This window comes from Pelophylax lessonae, assembly GCF_965119305.1.
Source record: "Pelophylax lessonae genome assembly, chromosome: 3".
NCBI lineage: Eukaryota > Metazoa > Chordata > Amphibia > Anura > Ranidae > Pelophylax > Pelophylax lessonae.
The window spans coordinates 32,808,848-32,831,216 of NC_138770.1; the positions used below are offsets into that span (position 1 = coordinate 32,808,848).

At 45.5% G+C, this 22,369-nt stretch overlaps 2 protein-coding genes and 1 pseudogene across 3 annotated transcripts in view; 2 read left to right on the forward strand and 1 right to left on the reverse strand.

The window, feature by feature from the left end:
* LOC309550274 (uncharacterized protein) overlaps window positions 1-22,369 on the reverse strand; it is a gene marked incomplete at both ends in the record, with an annotated part of 1,476,097 nt that overhangs the window by 985,651 nt on the left and 468,077 nt on the right.
* Window positions 1-22,369, forward strand: part of LOC309549926 (uncharacterized protein) — a gene marked incomplete at both ends in the record, with an annotated part of 77,260 nt that overhangs the window by 25,162 nt on the left and 29,729 nt on the right.
* The window catches only part of LOC309549927, a 51,704-nt pseudogene that overhangs the window by 20,189 nt on the left and 9,146 nt on the right, over window positions 1-22,369 (forward strand). The window contains exons 4-5 of the transcript in view: window positions 7,773-8,955; window positions 9,038-9,242. The product of the transcript in view is annotated as an uncharacterized misc_RNA (transcript). The remainder of the gene's footprint in view (window positions 1-7,772; window positions 8,956-9,037; window positions 9,243-22,369) is intronic.

Here is a 22,369-nt window from a genome sequence, read left to right on the forward strand (position 1 = left end):
CCCTGCGAATCTACTAAGGACCCCCGGAGCTCAAAATGCACTGCTTTGGCAACCAAGACTGCCACACCACGGGAATGAGAAGTGTACATGGAATGGAACGTCCATCCCAACCAAGGGCGCTTCAGCGCCCTTTGAAGAGTACCTTCTAGATGGGTCTCAAGTAAAACTATAACGTCTGCCCTATGGCGTTTTAAGGCATCAAAAACAGCTGACCTCTTAAGTCTGTCCCTCATGCCCCGAACATTCCAAGTAAGGAGTTTAAGGTGCGCCATGGAGATGGATCAGCATAATATCATGCAGGAGCTCCGTGGGTTCCGTTCGGTTCTGATATCTAGGGAAATACATACTAAAAATAAAAGAAACAGAATATATATCAGTAAAAGACATGAAAAAATATGTAATTTCACTCGGCAAGAAGGGGGAAAAATAACACAGTAAAAAAATATTGCAGTACTCATTCCTTGATACATAAAAAGAAAAAACATATAGCGACAATAAAGACATCCCAACCACCCACCCCGCCCTGCTCCTACTCCAACTAGTGCGGGCTCTTGATCCAAGAAAGAAAACTCCATCCACCCTATCAACCCGTGAAAAACCCAGGAGAAAAAAAAAAAAAAACACACACAGAAAAAAAAAAACAAATGAAAGGGATCAAATACAAAAACGTGTGAGAGATATCCCTTCTGTCCCGCAGGGCGGTAGCAGAGGGATGGTTGGTGCATGTGCCTAACATAGGCAATCATATGGCGAAACTTCGCTGGTTAACAGAACATGTATCTAGGACAGAAAGTGAGAGACTTCAATGGCTCCGCCAAAAAAAAAAAAAAAAAAAGGAAAAAAATTTTTACCCTCCTTTCCCTTTCCTTTTTTTTTTCCCTCCTCCCCTCCTTTTTTCCTTATTTTAACCCCCCCCCCCTCCATGGACGAAATACCCCAAAAAAAAAAAAAAAAAGGAAGGAAAAAAAAAGAAAAAAAAGAAACATCCATAGGGGGGGGGGGGAGGTACCAGCCACCCCACCGAAGGACCCGGGTGATACCTGACCATCTCAGGTTCTATCTAACATGTCTACAAAAATAAGAATCTGGGTGATCTCGAAAAAAAAAAAAAAAAGGAAAAAAAAAATAAGCAAATGTGTCTTCCAGCCAAGGAGAGGAGAGAACAATCCAATAGTTTAGAAACTCAGAGATTCAGAAGATCCAACCAGGATCCAGCACGACAGGGGAGATGAGGCATGAGGCAGCCCTAACCCCGCGCCTCGAGATGTTCCAACCAGGAAATAGCTGCCTCCGGATCATCGAAGAAGTGTACTCTGTCTTCGCCCTCCACACGGAGACGGGCAGGGAATAACATGGCATACTTAATGTTCTTTATGCGGAGCCTGCGTTTTGCCTCTATAAAGGTTTTGCGTTTTTTCTGGACATCCGCCGAAAAATCCGGGAAAATTGCAAGCCTGCTATTCCCAAAGGGGATATTGCCCTTCTCCCTGGTGAGACGTAGCACAGCGTCCCTATCTCTAAAATTTAATAGTTTGGCTATGAAAGTGCGAGGGGGGGCCCCCTGCGGCGGTGGTCTGCCGAATAGGCGGTGGGCTCTCTCCACTGCAAAGGTCGAGGAAAAAGCCGCACGGCCATAGGTGTTAATCAGGAGTTGCTCAAGAAAATCTGATGGATGGGCCCCCTCTGCTCCCTCAGGCAGTCCAATCATCCGAATATTACATCTTCGCAGTCGGTTCTCCATATCATCCTGTTTAATCATTAACTGAGTAACTTGGAGCTGGAGACGGTCTAAGGAGTTTTGCAGAGGTGGGAGGGAATCCTCCACAGCACTGATCCGCTGCTCAGCCTCGGTCACTCTCTCCCTCACCTTCTGGAGATCCTGTCTGATCAAGGAGATATCGGCTTTCACCTCCTCGATCTTACTAGTTAGTGAAGCCTGGCATTGAGAAATAGCCTCCAGCACCTTAGCTGTCTCAGCGCCCATGGCGCTCGTCTCCGGTCCTGCCTGAGCGCCATCTGGAGCGGGGAGATCCTTGTCCGTGCGGCGATATTTCTCAAGTTTGGCGGCTGTATCTGTCTGCTTCTTCGGCGGAGACATACTGCAGACAGTCCGGTTTCAGGTGCGAGGATGTCGGGGAGGCTATTAAGAATCTCCAAGTGCAGGATTTACAAGGTAAGGAGTGTGTGTATCGGCGGAGCTGCTCTCACTCGCGTCCTATCCCATGCTGCTCCAGGCCACGCCTGACGTAGATCTTCTAAGTCACCTAAGGGGACTCGCCGGACTCTCTCCCTGAAAGGCTTGTCCTCACTCAGGCGGATCTTATGAGTGGCACTCCTGGCACATCCCACGTCAAACTCGTCCTTAGAGAATATTTCCCTCCATCGAGCAAGTTGTGCCTTGGCCCTCTTCACCCATTCCGGCGGGAGGGCAGCGTTTCCAGAGCAGAGCTCCTCTATAACCGCTTCACCCTGTTCCTTTTCTTTGAAATCAATGGGGGCAACTGGGGTAGCCGGGTTGACTTGGCCCAGGAGCACTCTGGCCGGTACCTTCACCGGTGTAATAGAGGTGTTTCTGACACTCACTAAAACCCTTCCACGGTTTTCCTGTAACACCTTCAAAGGGATCACCTCAGGGATCACTTCTATCCCTCTCTGTCTCTCCTTTTGACCTGATTCAAAGATAATGAAAGGACCCGGCTGTTGCCATGTGAGTTTAACAGAAGCCTTAAAACAGGCCACCTCTCCTGGCTGTAAGACCTTTTCCGCTCTGTCCAGCTTCCAGAGTCGTCCAACTCCTTCTGCGGGGGTCTCTTGCTCCAACACTAATCGTTGGTAGGCCTGCCGTAGCATGGGATGGATCCTTGGCGCCTGAGCATCTTGTCCCTGGACCAGTTGTATCAGAAGGCGCCTTACCAGGTCAGTGTTTGTTCCTACGATGAGAGAGCTTTTGTTGGCCCCTGGTGGACGAGGACAGACCACCGCTAAGGTGTCGAAGGTTTCCGCTTCACCAGCCACTGATGGATCAAAGGTCAACTTGATTGGCAGATACCCGTCATAGGGAAAACTTTGGGTCCCGATACCCCATATCTCCAGATCTTCCAACTTCTGCAAAGGTAGATGGGTAAGGTATTTATCATAGAAGTCTCTATACAAAAGAGTCACCTGGGCCCCTGTGTCAAGGAGGGCTCTTGTGTAAATTCCTTCCACCTGAACCGAGACCACTGGGGAGGGCCCGACCAAGTTAGTTGGGAATTCTCTTGATGTAGCCTTGTTGTCTGATTCAGTTCTCTGTACCCTGGCCCTCTTCTCCTTTTTCTTCCTTGATCTGGGCCCCCGCTGAACCCGGTGTGCATTGACTTTCCTTCCCTCAGTAACCCGGAGTCTAGAACTGGGGGTGTTATATTTGGGTCTGACCCCCTGACTCAGTTTCCCTGATCCTGCACCACTTCTGGAGTCCCTTAAGACTGGCGGACACCCGATTGACTCCTTCACCGGTGTCCTCTGAAGTTTCCCGCTGGCTCGCGAGGTTTCGTGGCAACCTTTCCTGAGCTGGGACATACCCTTCTAACATGCCCAACTCCCCTGCAGTTGAAACAAGTTAACAATCTTGCAGGCCATGGCTCTGGATCTGTGCTGAGACTAACAGGTTCATCTGGCCTCTCCGATATACTCCCCTTGGGTAGAGTGGATACCTGACCAGTCAGGATGGACACCATTTCTATCAACTGAGACACTTGGGTCTTTAGGAGTTCAACTTGAGAGTCACCCTCTTCCACACTTATCACTTCAACCCGGGCAGTTGAGTCAAACTGCTGACTTTTCTTCTTGTTGTCCAACATGACCTCTTCCTCTCTGACCATTCGAATCAGGTCGGGGTATTCTAGAATGCCGCCATCTTGACGAGTTCGTAGCAGTATGGCAATGGGATCTAAAGGTTGAGCCCCTTTCAGAACCTGTCGTGCACGAGTCTCATATATTTTCCGGGGGTCTATTCCTTTCTTTAACAGAATCTGGTGGATAATCCTATCCAGACGTTTAATGAATTCGGACAACTTCTCCCCCTCTTCTTGAGAACAGTGGTCCAACTGGTAGAGAAGTTCAGCCGCGTTCTCCGTCCGACCAAACACATCTTGCAGAATGTCCAAATAATCCTGTGCAGTGCAGTTCTTCTTGCTAAGCTTTAGATTACGTACAGCCTCTAATGCAGGTCCCCTTAAACTCTCTGTGATTCTCTGCTTCTTGTGCTGTTCTGGTACCTCCCATTCCTCCAAAGCCTGAGTGGCGGTATCTAACCACTCTTCGAACCCATCTTCTGCTGAAGGCACAGGCTGTTTCCCAGAGAATGTCCGGAGCTTCCTATATCCAGTCATCAGATAGCTCGAGGAGTCCCTACTACATTTTGCCACAATCTCCCCAAGAACAGCACACAGTTCTGAGCTAAAAGTCGACAAAGGTGATGACTCAGGATGCCCTTCTTGGACACCTTTTTCTTGGCTGGATACCCCAGGGGTGGTGGATGAGGGACCCGCAATAGGAACTCCTGGATGTATCAGGAAAAGTTCTGTTTGGTCAGTAGTTTTTACACTGTTTCCGTTGAAATAATCAGGGACCCCCTTCCTCCACTCACACAGTGAATACGTGTGTGGGACAGTGGTGTCAGTTTTCATGTCAATCACCCAGAATTTCCTGTCTGTGGATAGTGCCCTCAAAACAGGGAGGAGCTTTTCTTCAGTCCAGGCTTCTCCCTTGATTTCAACCACCAGGCCATTTTCCACTATGACATTCTCTTCCTTGCACCACTCAGCAGCAGCGACAGGATCCATTTCTGCGTGGGAGGGGATTCTATGGCTGAGAGGGTTGTGTTGCAGGACTGTAGAAATCCCGGACGAGCCCCCACGTGTAGCACCACCCCCGCAGGAGCTGCTGATTATATTATTGGGTCTACACCCTGCCTAACAACCCAATCAAATTGGCTCGATCCCTCCTCAGGCACAACTGACCCAGAATAGGACTGGACTATCAAATGGATACACAGATTGGAATACAATACTTCACTATGCAACAATACCTTGTTACCTTCTTGAATGGTAGTCCTTCTGGGTGACACAATGGAACAACGCACAGGATTGTAATTAACCAAACTTAGTTTACTATATATCAAATCGAATAAGGGAGATACAATACAATACAAGTCCGTAAAAGGTTACTTAAAACAGCTTTGAAAAGGTAAAAGAATACCCCCACACTCCTCCTGCATTAAGGCTAGACACAGTACCAGATAGGTAGGCCTATCTGAGTCCCCCCCCCAGAGTTCTCTTCTTTCTTGTTGATCTTCGCTAGCAAGGTTATTGAATAGAGCTCATTTGTAATCCAAATTTAGGAATGAAGATCAAGAGAGAGAGAAACAACGAGCTGTTAGTTGTCACCGCAGGGTGTCTGCGTAACTGAGCAATAACTTCTGCGAGAGAGATAAGCCTCTGGCGACTCCTTTACAGACCTTATTGTTTGTCTATGAGTCTCCTGAGAAAGTATGCTGATAAACCCCGGGGTTTTATCACCTCCTGTTGCACTACCGCTATCTGTAGATAAAACTATCTCATTGGCAGATAAAGTCAGTTATTGGGCATGTGCCCTCTCACCAACAGAAGTTTCTCCTTCGCGCGCTTCCACTGCGGTCTCAGTCCTGTGGCTATATGCCAGCCGCGCGAGGTCCTTCTGGCGGATGACTTCCGGTCTCTGCAAACAGCAGTATGACCTCCAGGAATGTGCCTCGTGCTTGAGATGGGACGGTTCCACGTCGTCCCTCCAGGCTAAGAGGCTCTGGCCCAATATCCAGTGTCAGTCCTTCACTCTCGCTCGCTGGTTCCTCAGAGTCCAGCGCAGAAAGGCGCCCCCTTCGCGCGCTTCTCTCTTCCTTTAAATAACTTCCCCCATAGTGCCGTGCGGTGCAGCCGTGCACCCTGGATCTTGCAAAGCAGCCTGGGAGATGTAGTTTCTTCATCTTGTGAAAAGGAAGTCACAGCCCGGGAAATTCCATGCAGCTACCACTAGAGGGAGCCTAGTTCCTTCCCACATATCAAACAGTGTCTTTAGGCATGTTTAACCCCGCTACACACTCCCCCCACTTGAGAAACTTTGGTCCCCAAAGAGGTCAACAGTATGTACCCTAGTGCATAGGTTGGCATTATACAACAAAACATTAACATTTCGCTGAAATAAATGAATCTGAATATTTCCAAGTTTGTATTCTGTAAATAGTGCAAACAGTAAAACGATAAAGTGCAATTAATAAACAAATAGGTGATTTCTACAGTGTTAATATAGTGCTAATTTCTAGTGCTTTTATATAGTGCTCCTTTAAAAAGCACATGTGCATTTGCAATTTCTTAAACACTTACATCTTAAAGTTTGTGTTGTAAATAAAAAAAAAAAAATCAAAAGGTGAGAAAAGGAAGAAAAAAAAAAATCCTGTAGAGGTCTGTGCGTCCCTCCATGGATACGCCTCCCCAGACCATCACTGACCCACCACCCAACCGGTCATGCTGAACGATGTTACAGGCAGCATAATGTTCTCCACGGCTTCTCCAGACCCTTTCACGTCTCACGTCACGTTTCACGTCTGTCACATGTGCTCAGGGTGAACCTGCTCTCATCTGTGAAAAGCACAGGGTGCCAGTGGTGGAGCTGCCAATTCTGGTGTTCAACGGCAAATGCCAATCGAGCTCCACAGTGCCGGGCAGTGAGCACAGGGCCCACTAGAGGACGTCGGGCCCTCAGGCCACCCTCATGAAATCTGTTTCTGATTATTTGGTCAGAGACATTCACACCAGTGTCCTGCTGGAGGTCATTTTGTAGGGCTCTGGCAGTGCTCATCCTGGTCCTCCTTGCACAAAGGAGCAGATACCGGGCCTGATGATGGGTTAAGGACCTTCTATAGCCCTGTCCAGCTCTCCTAGAGTAACTGCCTGTCTCCTGGAATCTCCTCCATGCTCCTGAGACTGTGCTGGGAGACACAGCAAACCTTCTGGCAATGGGAGGTATTGATGTGCCATCCTGGAGGAGTTGGACTGCCTGTGCAACCTCTATAGGGTCCAGGTATGGCCTCATACTACCAGTAGTGACACCGACCCCAGCCAAATGCAAAACTAGTGACAAACACTCAGAAAAGATGAGTAGGAAAATGTCAGTGGCCTCCACCTGTAAAACCATTCCTGTTTTCGAGGTCGTCTCATTGTTGCCCATCTAGTGCACCTGTTGATAACAACCCCCTCTGCTACTTGACTGACTAGATGAATATCCCAGGAGTTTCCCTGACTTGATGCTATACTCTGATTATAAAGTGTTGAGCAGTGTATATGAGTGTGGAAAACTCTTGGTAATTTTTCTTGTCTTCTGACAGACAGACTCTGTGGTGGGAATAGAAGGACATCGGAGGAAGATGTGACTACAGAAGATAATGACATGGCATCTTCTCCAGAAGTAAATCCCGTTCCTCATAATATACATGACAGACCTCACCATTGGAGGAGATCATTGGAATCTCCTGATACTTCACATAGTACTCTAATATCTGACAGTGCCGATGGGTGCGGGAAACCATCTCATCTCAGGGAATCTTCTTTATACCATAAAGGGGTTCATACAAGAGAGAATTCATTGTCATGTTCAGAGTGCGGGAAATGTTTTAAACAGAAAAGAAGCCTTCTTAGCCACCAGAGAATACATACAGGTGACCTTCCCTATTCATGTTCTGAGTGCGGGAAATGTTTTAGTATAAAAGGAAACCTTCTAAAGCACCAGAGACTTCACACAGGGGAGCGACCCTATTCATGTTCTGAGTGCGGGAAATGTTTTAGTAGAAAAGCACACCTTCTTCTGCACCAGAAACTTCATACAGGGGAGCGTCCCTATTCATGTTCAGAGTGCGGGAAATGTTTCAATCGTAAAGAAACCCTTCTTAGCCATTAGAGAATACACACAGGTGAGCGTCCCTATTCATGTTCAGAGTGCGGGAAATGTTTTAATACGAAAGGAAGCCTTCTTAGCCATCAGAGAATACACACAGGTGAGCGTCCCTATTCATGTTCACAGTGCGGGAAATATTTTAATGAGAAAGGAAACCTTCTTAGGCATCAGAGAATACACACGGGTGAGCTTCCCTATTCATGTTCAGAGTGCGGTAAATGTTTTAAAAATAAAGAAACCTTTCTTAGACATCAGAGAATACACACAGGTGAGCGTCCCTATAAATGTTCAGAGTGCGGGAAATGTTTTAATACAAAAGAAAGCCTTCTTAGCCACCAGAGAATACACACAGGTGAGCGTCCCTATTCATGTTCAGAGTGCGGGAAATGTTTTAATAATAAAGATACCCTTCTTAGACATCAGAGAATACACACAGGTGAGCGTCCCTATTCATGTTCAGAGTGCGGGAAATGTTTTAATAGGAAAGGAAGCCTTCTTATCCATCAGAGAATACACACAGGTGAGCGTCCTTGTTCATGTTCAGAGTGCGGGAAATTTTTTAAGGATAAAGGAAACCTTCTTAGCCATCAGAGAATACACACAGTTGAGCGTCCCTATTCATGTTCAGAGTGCGGAAAATGTTTTAAGAATAAAGGAAGCCTTCTTAGCCATCAGAGAATACACACAGGTGAGCGTCCCTATTCATGTTCAGAGTGCGGGAAATGTTTTAAGGATAAAGTAAGTCTTCTTAGCCATCAGAGAATACACACAGGTGAGCGTCCTTACTCATGTTCAGGGTGCGGGAAATGTTTCAAGGATAAAGTAGTCCTTATTAGGCATCAGAGAATACACACAGGTGAGCATCCCTATTAATGTTTAGAGTGCGGGAAATGTTTTAATCAGAAATTAAACCTTCTTACCCATCAGAAAATACACACGGGTGAGCGTCCCTATTCATGTTCAGAGTGCGGGAAATGTTTTAATCATAAAGTAAGCCTTCTTACCCATCAAAAGAATACACACTGTTGAACGTCCCTATTCATGTGCCAGGTGCGGGAAATGTTTTTGTCAGAAAATAAACCTTCTTAGCCATCAGAAAATGCACAGGGGTGAGCATCCCTATTCATGTTCAGAGTGCGGGAAATGTTTTAATCATAAACAAAACCTTCTTTGCCATCTGAGAATACACACGGGTGAGCGTCCCTGTTCATGTTCAGAGTGCGGGAAATGTTTTGCGTTCACATGTCTACTTGTTAGGCACCGGAAAGTTCATACAGGCGAGCGTCTCTCATCTTGTGCAGAGTGCGGGAAATGTTTTACTAAGAAAGAACACCTACTTACACACAGATATTGTTACGAGTGCGGGAAATGTTTTCCAAACAAAGGTTTATTTTTTAGAAACCAGAAAGTTCATACGGGCGAGAGTCCTATTTAATGTTCAGAGTGCGGGAAATGTTTCACCCCTTATGTACGTTTCAAACAGCAAAGAATTCACACTTATATTAGAGGCTCCGATTTCATGTTCAGAGTGTGGGAAAGTTTAAAAATAAAGGAAATATAATGAAACATCAGATTGCACCCCCTGCTGGTACTACGGGAAATGGACGCTGGATTGTAACGGGTGGAACTGTTTAGTCCATAAACAAATGTGAAACCACCACAGTGCACTCGGGGTTGGTTTACACCCGCATCGCCCTCTGACCCGCTGTGGGGTTGGCAGGCAGCTGGGAGCCCTTCTGTTAACCCTGTAAAGCCCACGCCAGTACGCCGCAACCGTATGCATCAGGGCTGTTGCGGCACAACCCCATTCAGTTGAATAGCATTGCCCAATGTGACCGGGGGGTGCGAGGTTTGCAGTGCCATGTGTACCGCCCCATCCGGCTGCCATTTAAGCTTAAGGGGGGTGGTAAAATTATGACTCAACTATCTACCTTTACCGATCCCTCCCCACATAAGGCAACAGGCGGGAAACCATGACAATACATGGGGCAACAAGTGAGCAATTAAGACAAAACATGGGGCAACAGGTGGGCAATCCGCACAATACATGGGATAATAAGTGGGTAATCCTGACAATATATGGGGCATAAAACCAATGAAAATGGTGGCACTCCAACAGGATATAGCGATGATATTTATTGCAGACAGTCAATACGGGATACAGAAAGGTGGACGCGTTTCACACGTAATATCGTGCTTCTTCACCACGGTGTGCGCACCTGTTGGTAATACATGAGGGCAACAAGTGGGCATTCATGACAATACATGGGGCAGCAGACAAACAATTCTGACAATACATTCTTTTTGTGTTCTACTTATAAATATGTATATAGATCTAACCTACGGGATGGAAAAAGATCACTGTAACATGCATTAACCCACAGCAGCCAATCAGGATTTATCTTTCACTGGTGAACCTTCTTAGAAGGGGGGGAGTTGAGACCTTGCATTGATTATAGGGTCCTCAATCGCATCACGGTCAAGAATGCATACCTGATGATTGGTTGCTTAATTTTTTTGCTCCTTTAAGGCCCGTACACACGTACCGATCGTCGGCATACAAACGTCGGTGGACGAAGGATCTGCCGATTGTACGCGTGTTAGTATGGTGCCTCCGACAGATGTCTGCGCACAATCCGCGGACAAAAGTCTTTCTTGCAAACATGAAAATATTTGTATGCCGACACCAGAACGGACGATTGTTCGCCTGTCAGTACACAATTCTGCCGACACACAGCTACAAATCCCAACACGCATGATCAAACCAAATGAGTTCCCGGAAGAATTTTCTCTAGTAAACTCAACATTTTATTCAGAAAGAACTTTCGGCTCGCGGAAGTCCAAGAAATAGGTGAAATGCGGAGCACATGCTCATCTTGATAAATGTGAGAAGAAGGAAGATGCTGCTCATAATGCCATACTTTTCTAATAAAAAGGCATGTGTTCTGTTATGATGAAGATAATGTTTGTCTATTCTATCTGTTCTATCAAATTTTAGAATTAAATAATTTGAACTCTTCACCATTATTTTTGTATTTTCACACCAAAGATCTAACTATTGATATGACCCTTTATTCTTTTATGAATTAATGTCTAAAACATATTTTTCAGGTTATGCACAATATTAAACATGTTAACAAATTCAGATAGGCCATTTTTTATTTTAAATTTTCTTTATTTTTTGGATCTCAGCAAAAAAAAAACAAAGCAAACATCAATACTTTCCGTATAATAAACTAAACATAAAAAAGGTCCATTTGGACAAAATTAAACTAGAAACTGGCAAACAGGGGTAAAATAAATAATAGGGGGTTACACAAATTAAAGTTGCTGGTAACTGTAATCAGGTTGCCATGAGGGCAGGTTTGGATCCTGCTGGCCATATTGCCACTGGCCATGTGGCATTTGGCGAGGTGGTGGGTGTTGTGGAGGTGGAGGTGGAGGTGGAGGTGGAGGGCACGGGTGCTCCTGGCATGCGTGGCTGTGCTCAGTAAGTATGCCGTTTTCTGCGTTTTGCAGCACATCCAGAATAATTTTTCTGGCATACTGACACTGCCTGAGGTCCACCTTATCCAGGATTTTGGCAGTCATATTCCCGAAGGACTCATTGGCCTCCGGTTTCCGACGTAGGGCTATGGTGGCCTCCTGGATAAACTCGTCGGTGATGTCATCCACGTGCTTCCTCTTTTGCCTCCGTTTGGCAGGAGGAGGTGGTGGTGGAAAGAGTTCCGCAGGCTCCTCAGGCTCCACAGGCTCCCCAGGCTCCTGGCTGCAACCTGGCTCCTCCTCAGTGACACTTCCCTGTTGATGAAATGAACAATTGATTAGAATGTTATAGTGTATATAAAAATGCATGTTTGTTATATTATTGTGAACAAATAGCAGACTTTACATACAGTGGCATATCTAGGGTCTCCAGTGCCCTTGTTGAGGAGCTGTATTTGGCAACAACCCCCCCCCCCCCCCAAGATCAATGTAAAACTGTAACCCACCCCCCCAAAAAAAAATTAAAGGGCATTAAAAGTTTCTAATTTGCCCCTTGTTTGCCCAGTGTAGAGCTCTCTAGTGGGCAATCATTGTCTCAGGTGTGAAAAAGAAAGAGAGGGTTGAGAGATAGAGAGAGGGAGAGAAAGAGGGGGTGTGAGAGAGAGAGGAGGGGGTTGCAGAGAGAGAGGGGCCTGAACTTGCAGAGGACTTGATGTAGGGCATTGAGGGTGAAGCAGTGCAGGGAAACATGAATAAGGAAGCCACCTGCCTTGCTGACCCAGAGTGAGAGACCAGAGACATGGAAGCAAGGATGGATGGATCATTTGCAGGAGCTGTTAGTTTTGTATTAAAAAAGGTTGAGCCAGAGGAATGCTGAGGCTACAGCAGTGTTTGTTAGGACCAGAGGTGTGCTGGGGATGCAGCAGTGTTTGTAAGACCAGAGGTGTGCTGGGGATGCAGTGAGAGGCAGTCTCAGTCTCCTGGTCTTTTGGCTCAGCTGCTCTCAATGTTTTACACCTGCATGAAGCAGCTCTCAATGTTTTACACCTGCATGAAGCAGCTCTCAATGTTTTACACCTGCATGAAGCTGCTCTCAATGTTTTACACCTGCATGAATCCGCCTGCAAACTGGGGGTTCTGGGGTGTGCAGGCTGAGTGGATTGTTAAAATAAACAATAAAACAATGCCAATGTTTTTGTGACCCACCCCCCTTGGCCTGCGCCCCTGGCGGTTGCCTGTCATGCCAACCCCTTGCTATGCCCGTTTACCTAAAGGGTCAATTATGGTTTAGCTTATAATTTTGTTACATGATTACATTTTAGCAGACAATATATTGTGAAATGCCATACCTGAGTAAAACTCTCCTCCAGGAAATCCTCATCCTGGCTTGGATCTACCGACACTGAGCCCTCTGCCGAAGTAGAAGGCAGTGTTGAAATTGACGGCCTGGATTCCATGGTGTCTGCCAGGAACCGCATGTTATCAAAGTACCACAGCCGTGGTACATATACATTCCGTGCCCCTGCTCCAGACTGGGTGGACTCCTCTATTTTTTTTAACTCCCGCCTGTAGGCAGTGCGAATACTGTTTATTTTTTTGCGGATATAAGTAAAATTTGCCCCAGGACAGACGGGCTTGTAGAAGGCCACCAAATGTTCCATGGCCTGTTTTCTGAGTTTTCGATTTTTATAATCTGCGGACTTGACTTGCCACAAACAGGGCAGTTGCCTGAACTCATCAATAAAACTTATTAAAAAGTTGTGGGTGGTGAAATTGTCCACCATATTGCAGGACAGTATATGCCTGCAAGACACAAAACAACACAAAACATATTAAAATAGCATGTATTTTGGCACATAATAAAGATATTCCTAATAAAAGCTGTATAGGGCCCAAAACACACACTTTCTATTAAAAGAGTCGTACCTTTGTTTGTGGGGAAAAGTCGTGATTCGCCGCTCGATCGTGCTCCAACTCTCGATATGTCCGCTAGCGAATCGTCGGCCGAACGATCTGGCGTCCTTTAAATACAGCGCAGGCGTCAACTCCTCCTCCAGTGGCGGGCTTGTGCAGGGGTGTGTACGTGCCGAAGATCAGGCCTACATGCGACACTCACACCTGAGGCAGTGGAATAATCATTGTTTAATTAGGAACCATGTCTCAACAATCTGGGAGCTCAATTAGTGGGGGCCGAAGTGATTGGGCCACCCGAAAATCAAGGGCTACACCCATGTCAAAGCCAGAAATGGTGGAGATGGTCTCCATTTTAGAAAAAATGGATTACGATGGAAAGTTGGCAAATTACGATCGGCCCAATGCCAGGAAAGATGGCATCATGGACAAGGTGGTGGCCTGTTTGGTCAAAAAATTCGGTGTCGAGCGATCGAAAGATCAGATTCGGAAACGGTGGTCTGACCTCAAACACCGTGAGCAGGATCAGCTTTCCCAAATCCATCGGATTTTGAAAAAAAGTAAGTTTTATTTTTTCTTTATTTTTTTAATCATGCAATATGTTTTTTATAATTTGGTGTATGTTGTATTAACATATCTAGATTATAATGTCTATGTAAAAAGTTAGATTACTCATTTTAGTTGTCATGTCGTGATTTGATCGATCTATTGTTGATGTTTTAGTATATGACATTAAAAGTCAGGAAGCCATAGTTAAAAATATATGTATTGTGTTGCAACGAACGTTCTTTCCTGCACGAATCTTCTCAGCAAACATTCCTATTAATCACAGATTATTATTCAAACCTTTAAATAGGAGAAAAACGTAAACTCCGTGCCAAACAATGGGAAAGGAGGAGGAGAGGTTTGGCAGCTCCATCGGCAGTTGTGGAACAAGATGAGGACATGGGCACAGAAGGTGGCACAGATTCCACTAAAGGTAATTGGTTCCTATGCACTGTCAAACATTAATGTACCATATTTTTCGTAGATAACCATGTACATGTCTTCATATTTGTTACTAAAAGAGCTATCAAGCAGGGCACCATGTCCTAACAAATGTACCTCTTGTGACTTTTATGATATGGCCAATGTTTTGTATTATGTAGATGAAGACATTATTCCGGAAATAATCCTGGTGGAGCCAACAAGTGATGAGACACCAGAGCAACAAGAAGGTTGGTAGTCACAGATTTTTGTGTAGTGGTATCATAGAAATATGTGTATTTGCAATGATTGTTTAACCTTATATTCTTGTATTCCCTTACAAATTTACATTGCAGATGTTGCATCATGCCAGGATGTGGCATCCCCAGCCAGGTCAGAAGCCCGATCTCCTGGCAACTTGCCAAGCAGCATGGAAGCCAGTTCCGAAACTGTGGAGGAACCAGGACCAAGTGTCCAAGAGCCAATTGTGTGCCCACGTAGGTTTTTTCATAATGATTTTTATCAGTGTTATTTTTAGCCTCCAATTTACAACACTAGTTCCCTATGGGAGCCTCTTTATTTGAATGGAAGTCGCACCGTAAGTCGGATCAGGATGCTCTGACTTGCGGGGCCACTTGCGTTGTGAAGATTTTTGAGGGGGAACTACACCCAAAAATTGAACAACCCACCGTGGGTGTCCCCCCAAGTTCACAACCAGGCCTTTTGTGTGTGGTATTGAGTTTGAGGGTATGCCCACAACAAAAAGACAGCGTGGGTTACCCCCAAAACCCCTACCAGACCCTTATACAAGCATGCAGCTTGTCAGGCCAGGAAAGAGAACGAGCAAGCGGACCAAACACCCCCTGGACCACAGCAGGACACATGCCCTCAACATGGGGGGGTTTTGTTGCTTTGGGCCAGGGGGCCTCTGCACCGCACACCCAAAAGCACCTTACTCCCATGTAGAGGAGGACAAGAGCCTCATCCCCACAACCCTGTCTGGTGGTTTTGGGGGGTCATGCGGCCAGGGGGTTCCTAGGACTTTGGAAGCAACCTTTAACAAAGGGTGGCCCCCAGATCCCAGACCCCAATCACTATGTGAATGGGTATGGGGTACATAGTACCCCTACACATTAACCACATAAATGGAAGTGTATGTGAATAACGACAGGAGACGTTTATGAAATGTTCTTAAATATCTTCATCCGGTCTTCTCCACTCTGCTCTTTGGATCTTCTCCTCTCCACTCTTCTGCTGTCCAATCTTCTGCTCTTATGTTGTCTGCTCTTTTGCCCTAGGCTCTTCTTCTTCCTCCTGTCCTCCTCCAATGCTGTTGCCGTGCATTCTGCCCGTCTCTGGTCTCTGCATCTTAATATATATACATTACAACCATGCCCTCACAATGACGTCATCATGCGTTCACACCCCTAATGAATATATAGTAAGCTCAGGAGACCGGCAGAATCATCAGCAACAGCATCGGAGGAGGACAGGAGGAAGAAGAAGAGCCTAGGGCAAAAGAGCATAAGAACAGGGTAGGTATTAACTCGAGAGGAATTTAAGATTACCTGGACACCAAATGTTTCTCTATTATTATGACCTCATGTAGGTGATTCACATTGACTCATTTTTTTTAAATTTTTACAGACCATGTTTTACATAGTTGCACATTAGCCAAATTGACCCGTGAGGCTCTCCAATGCTGCGCAGACCTGGAACAAATAAAGGAGACTGCAACGGCATTACAAATCAAAATGCGCAATTTTGTGGACATGATTGGCAAATTTTAAGCCACAATTTTACTAGGTTTTTAATGTTTGTATTGGGATGTTCCTGATGTTACAATTTTTTTAGAATGTTTTAGGGCATTTTAATTACACTCAGATGTTAAAGAGTGTACCCAAGTTTGGGAAAAGCACTTTACAACACCCTAACCCTAACCCTAACCCTAACCCTAACCCTAACCCTAACCCTGTGAATGTTTGATACTAAAACATTTTTACATTCAACAATGTGTGTTCAATTCTTTATTAGACTTTCGTTGGGGGGTCGAGGTCTAAAGCTGTGTAAAGAAGCACTAAATGTATGATGGCTGTCCTATTCCCATATTTACATGTTAATGAAAGCATTTTGGTCACTGCCATATGCGAGTTGCTGGAGGTGTCAATGAAATGTTAAAGATACCCCCAGTTTTAACGCATATCACAGTGCGATCTGACATTTCACACAGGATCGGATCACACAAGTTTGAACGATTGTGCGATCCTATCCTGATGCGGCTGAATAAATGCATCATGTGCGACTTTTGTGCGAGTGCAGTGCGAATTGAGCCATACAAACTGTATAGCTGATTTTCGCATGAACATCTGATCGCATGTAATAAAGGAGCAGTGCGCTACGATATTACATGCCATCAGATGTGCAGTGTGAATTGAGACATACACTTTGTATGGCTACATTCGCACTGAACACGCATACAAGTCGCACATGACCCTTTATTTCTGATGTATCTGGATTGGATCGCACAGTGCTTAACACTTGTGGAATACAATCCTGTGGAAAAAGTAAGTGGCGGGTCACCCTTATGCAATGCTGGAAGGCTGCAAAGTCGCAGACTTCCCGCATCGCATAAGTGTGACTCAACACTCAAGGTACTAGCAGTCCTAGGATTCAATATGGCATTGATATTGCCAGTAGCAATCAGTGTAGGGAGATCAGTGTAATCTATAGTGTATTGCTTGTTCGTTGCTCTAGTTCACTTTCCATTACCTATATATATATAACACTTTGAGATGAACAATGATCAAGTTTCACATAACACTGACATATCCTAACATTGGTGGGCAGTGAGAAGGATGTCATAAATGAACACAACATAACAGGTGTAGGTACTTTGTTAATACCCTAATGTATTATATGAAATATATAGTATGGGCAACTTCTGGACAATGAACACCAATGTAAGGTGACATTAGATGAACCTTGGGTGTGACCTAGTTCTCAATGTGACAGGGTTTGTGTACATTTTGTGGGGTGCAGAAGGCCCTTGTATTTACACCACTGGCTAAAAAATAACACATGGCCATCATCACTTTGGATCAGCTGGTGAGAGACTACAGTCAAGAAACACACTGATGAATGTATTAACCCTTCCAAAGTCACACATATATAACACATGATTAACCCAAATAATTGTGTTTGGCATATGTGCCCAAATGATTATAATCCACAATACAGAATCATTGCAATTTTTGTTTAATGTGTTGAAAAATAATATATCTCTGACATTTATCTTGTGTGTCCAATCTTTAACAAGATTAATGGGTGTGTGACAGTGATTGCTGCCAGGACACAGCTCCTCTCCCCACGAAATAGTCCAGATATTCCTGGCGGATCTGACGGGCCCTGTGTGATGCCAATGCTGACCGTCCAACTTCCATTGACGTCATGGACTCCACTTGGTTAGAAGGTTGGGCCTCTCCACTTGTACCTGGCATAGCAGGGTCAGTATCCAGTTGCTGCAATACATAATTTTGTGCATTCCTGCGTAGGAAGTTGTGCAAAATGCAGCAACACAAGACCACATTATCCACTTTGTACAGTGCCAGGTTTATGGACGTCAGGAATATCCGGAACCGGTTGGCCATTATCCCGAAGGCATTCTCCACAACTCTGCGAGCTCTGGACAACCGGTAGTTGTAAATCCTTTGGTCTGGGGTGAGGTTCCTCTGAGGGTAGGGCTTCATGAGATGCTCCCCAAGCGCAAAAGCCTCATCTGCGATAAACACAAAGCTCATACCCTCAACAGTTTGCTCCCTGGATGGCAGGTTCAGAGTGCCGTTCTTTAGACGACGAGCGAACTCCGTCTGATCAATAACTCCCCCATCCGAATTGCGGCCATTTTTGCCAATATCCAAAAAAATAAACTCATAGTTTGCATTAACTATGGCTAGCATGACTATACTAAAAAAACCTTTATAATTATAATAAAATGTGCCGGAATTCGGAGGGGGGACAATGCGGACGTGCTTCCCATCAATAGCACCCCCACAATTGGGAAAATTCCACTTCTCCAGAAATTGATCAGAAATCTCCAGCCATTGCTCTGCGTTTGAAGGAAACTGTGGGGAAAAAAAAAAAAATAAATAAATAAATAAAATTAGTGCTTGAGCACATCACATTATTAATTACACACACAGTTGTCTGTTAAATGCTTATGCAACTTGCTAAAAAAATATACAACAGGAAGGCAAAGGTTTGGATATGGGGATGTAACATCTACATACATTTCTTTTCAACCTCCTATTGTTCTTATATTGTAAAGGGCCATACACACTAGAAGATTCTCTGAAGACTTTTTCGTGCAGATTTAACTTTTCTATGTAGTGCAAGGGCCTACCAGATTGCATAGGATTTGAAAGTGTTTGTTGGACCTCATATTATTTGGTTTTGGTAAATCGGAAGGATAAATTGTTCTGACAATCTTCTAGTGTGTATGGCCCATTATACTCACCAGCTAGAGCTGAGATTTACAAACTACGGCCCTCCAGCTGTTGCAGAACTACACATCCCATGAGGCCTTGTAATTCTCTGACATTCACAGACATGACTAGGCATGATGGAAATTGAAGTTCGTGAACAACTGGTGGGCCATAGTTTGAAGACCTCTGAACTTGAGCTTTGGTATATGCTGACTTTGAGATTTAGCATGTGGGTGGGGGATGGGTAAGTAAAACTGGGCATTTATACATCAATTAGGGCTTGTGGTCAGTGAAGGTTTTAACATCATTACATAAACATACAGAATCATAGGTGGGAATGGATGGACTGATGTATTTTAGATAAATCATTAACTAGGTACTAAAACATTGGCCAAGGAATAATTGTTTGAGGGAAAGCAATAAAATGACCCAAATTCAAAATACTGTTAACAGGCAATGCGTTTAGGGACACATAGGAGAGAATGGTGGGGTGGTTAGTGGGTAATTTTACAAATGGTTAAAGATAATCTACATCTTTACTACTATGTGCATGCGGACAGAGGGTAGTTTACAAATAATGGCCTGTGTCAATTGCTGTACATCCAAAAACATCATAATTCAGGTGAAACTAGTAATACATGTAATGTAATGTAAAAAATCAAACATACCTTGATATAGTCCTTCTGCAAGACCTTGATGATGGCAGAGCAGGTCTCAGGGATGATGACTCCAAGAGCTTGGGGGGAGATGCCTGTGGTGAACTTCAGATCCTGCAGGCTTCTCCCTGTTGCAAGATACCTCAACGTCGCAATTAACCTTTGCTCAGGAGTAATTGCAAGCCGCATACAAGTATCCTGCTTCAGAATATAGGGGGACACCAGGGCAAGAAGACGGTAAAAGATGGGATCCGTCATCCTCAAATAATTCCTGAAGTCATCAGGATTATTTTCCTGGAGCTCCCTCAGCAAGGACATATGAGAAAATTGATCACGGTTAAGCAACCAATTTTTCGTCCAGGAGGTCCGCTTCTTCTTCCTATTGCTCGTACGTCGTCTCAGAGCCAAAACTCCAACACTAACGACAGCAACGGACGAATTCACGGTCGCCATAATAAATTCTCGAACGATGTCTCGGAAAATAGCGAAATGTCGTCAACCAAACAAATGCTACCGAAATCAGCGCGAGATGCCCAGAAGGGTCACGGCCAAACACTCACTTCCTCTTTTGTAGCGGCGAACGTGCGTGGAACGTAGTGACGTCATTTTCTGTCGGAAGACAAATGTCCTGGGCAAGTTTGGAGCACTTTTCAACAGACAAACAACAAACACACCAGCCGCGAACATTTGTAGGACGTTCCGTCGGCCGACGATCGGTACGTGTGTACGGGGCTTTAGGTTTATTGAAGTAGCCGGCTTTTTATTGGTCCAACCAATGTATGATTATTAATACATTTGATACATTTGTTAATTCTATTATAAAAGATTTAATCTTTATTTTATTCATATCATTACTGTGTGGTAATCGCTTATTCTGATCTTGTCCAATAAAAACTCTTCGTACAATATTCTGTGCCGAGTCTTCTTTTTTACCAATGATTAGATGATCGGTGATTGGAATGTGATCAGTTCATAGAGAGTCATCCATTGGGGTTTTATTAGTGAGATGTAGAGTGGAGAAGGCACCACATTGACAGCCATTGGAGGTCCTTTCTAAAGCCCTAAACTTTTTGGCAACCTGTCTATGACATTAGTCTTCCAAACTCTATCTCACTGAGCTAAGGCCAGAAGAGTTCCAGGAGTTCTTCTCTGTCCACAGTTCCCACACCAAAAGGAGACATCCACCACATCTTCAATCTTAAGGCCCTAAATGTCCTCAGCTGGGCCCAGGAGTTCTGCATAAAATCCACCATATAATAACCTCTCTGTCAGGGAAATGGCCGTAGGAGAACTGGCAACATTGCCAGTAATAGAAATGGACTTTCCTGACTCAACTGACACAGCCCTCTGCTGGCCTGTCAGGGAAATGGTTTATAAAAGGTGGCCATAAGATCAGACTCATTGCTGGATTATCTCTCAGCTTTCTGTGCTTCCTATTTGGATTTCCTGTTGTGACCTTGGCTTGTTCCTGGTTCCGTTTGATCTCCTGCTCCTGGTTTGACCCTTGGCTTCTCCCACTGACCTTGCTTCTGTTACCTACCATGTATGACCCCGGCTTGCATCAAGACCTTGGCTATTCTGGTTCTCTCCTGTGCATGACCTCGGCCTGTACCACTGTTCCCGCTGCCTGCTCCAGTCCCAGACCTTGGCCAGTACCTGTCTCCGCTACTAGAGACTATTCCTCGGCACAAGGTAGCCCGGCTGCTTCAGAGCCCTTGAAAGACTTATACCCTGCTGTGATTCCAGCCTGTTCCAGTGCTCTCTGATTGCTCCTGGTTCTACCTACCTGCCTGCAGCTGGTAACCCGTGCCACTTGGGGCGCCACACCCTCTGTACCATCTCCAGGGGTGTGCCACACTGAGCTGCAAGGGGAGCCCTCTTAGCACCTCAGCCTCGGATCAGGAAACCCTGACAGTATAATCCAGCCATGTCAGAGGTCGACAGAGGTGCTTCCCCACTCAAGGCTCTATGCCAACAGGTCACTGCCCTCACCCAGATAGTACAGCGTCTGCAGGAGGGATACTTCCAACTGGAAGGTCGACTGCAACATCTGACAATTTCTCCTGCGGATCTCAGTCCTCCATCCACCAGCACAGTTTCTGTTCCATCCCTTACGGGACAGCCAGTTTCCTCCTACACTATGGTTCCTCCTCCTGAGCCACGGGTGCCAATACCTAAACGCTTCTCCAGTGATCGAAAGAAATTCAGGGCCTTCAGAAACACCTGCCAACTATACCTGGCCCTCCAGCCTAGAACTTTTACTTCAGAGACTGTAAAGGTTGGGTTTGTGATTTCATTACTGTTGGAGGAGCCCCAGGCCTGGGCCCATGGCCTGCTGGAACAAAAAGACCCTGCTCTCAATTCTATGGACACTTTCTTTGATCTAATGGTCCAACTTTATGATGATCCTCAGCGTGTGGGTACAGCTGAGGCTACCTTGCATTCCCTCCAGCAGGGAAAATGCCCCGCCGAAGATTACACAGTAGAGTTCTGCAAGTGGTCTGCTGATACGTGCTGGAATGAGACGGCCCTTAGGTACCAATACCGTCTGGGATTATCCGAATCTCTTAAGGACGAGCTGGCCAGGGTAGAGACTCCCACTACCCTGAAAGGACTGATTCAACTTACTATCCAGCTCAATAGGCGCCTCCGGGAGCGTCGCTCTGAGCGCTCACAGACTTCTCGCCCAACCTGGATGTTGCCTAGGGTCCCTTACCACTTCACTCCAACTCCAGCACCAGCGCCTTTCCCCGCTATCCAGGCAGAGGATGAACCAATGCAGATCGGCCTGGTGCAACAATGCCGCCGACAAGCCAATCTTTGTCTCTACTGCGGAGGGTCCGGACACTTCCTACGAAACTGCCCCGTGAGACCCCGTAAGTTCCTCCCACAAAGTTCTTACTT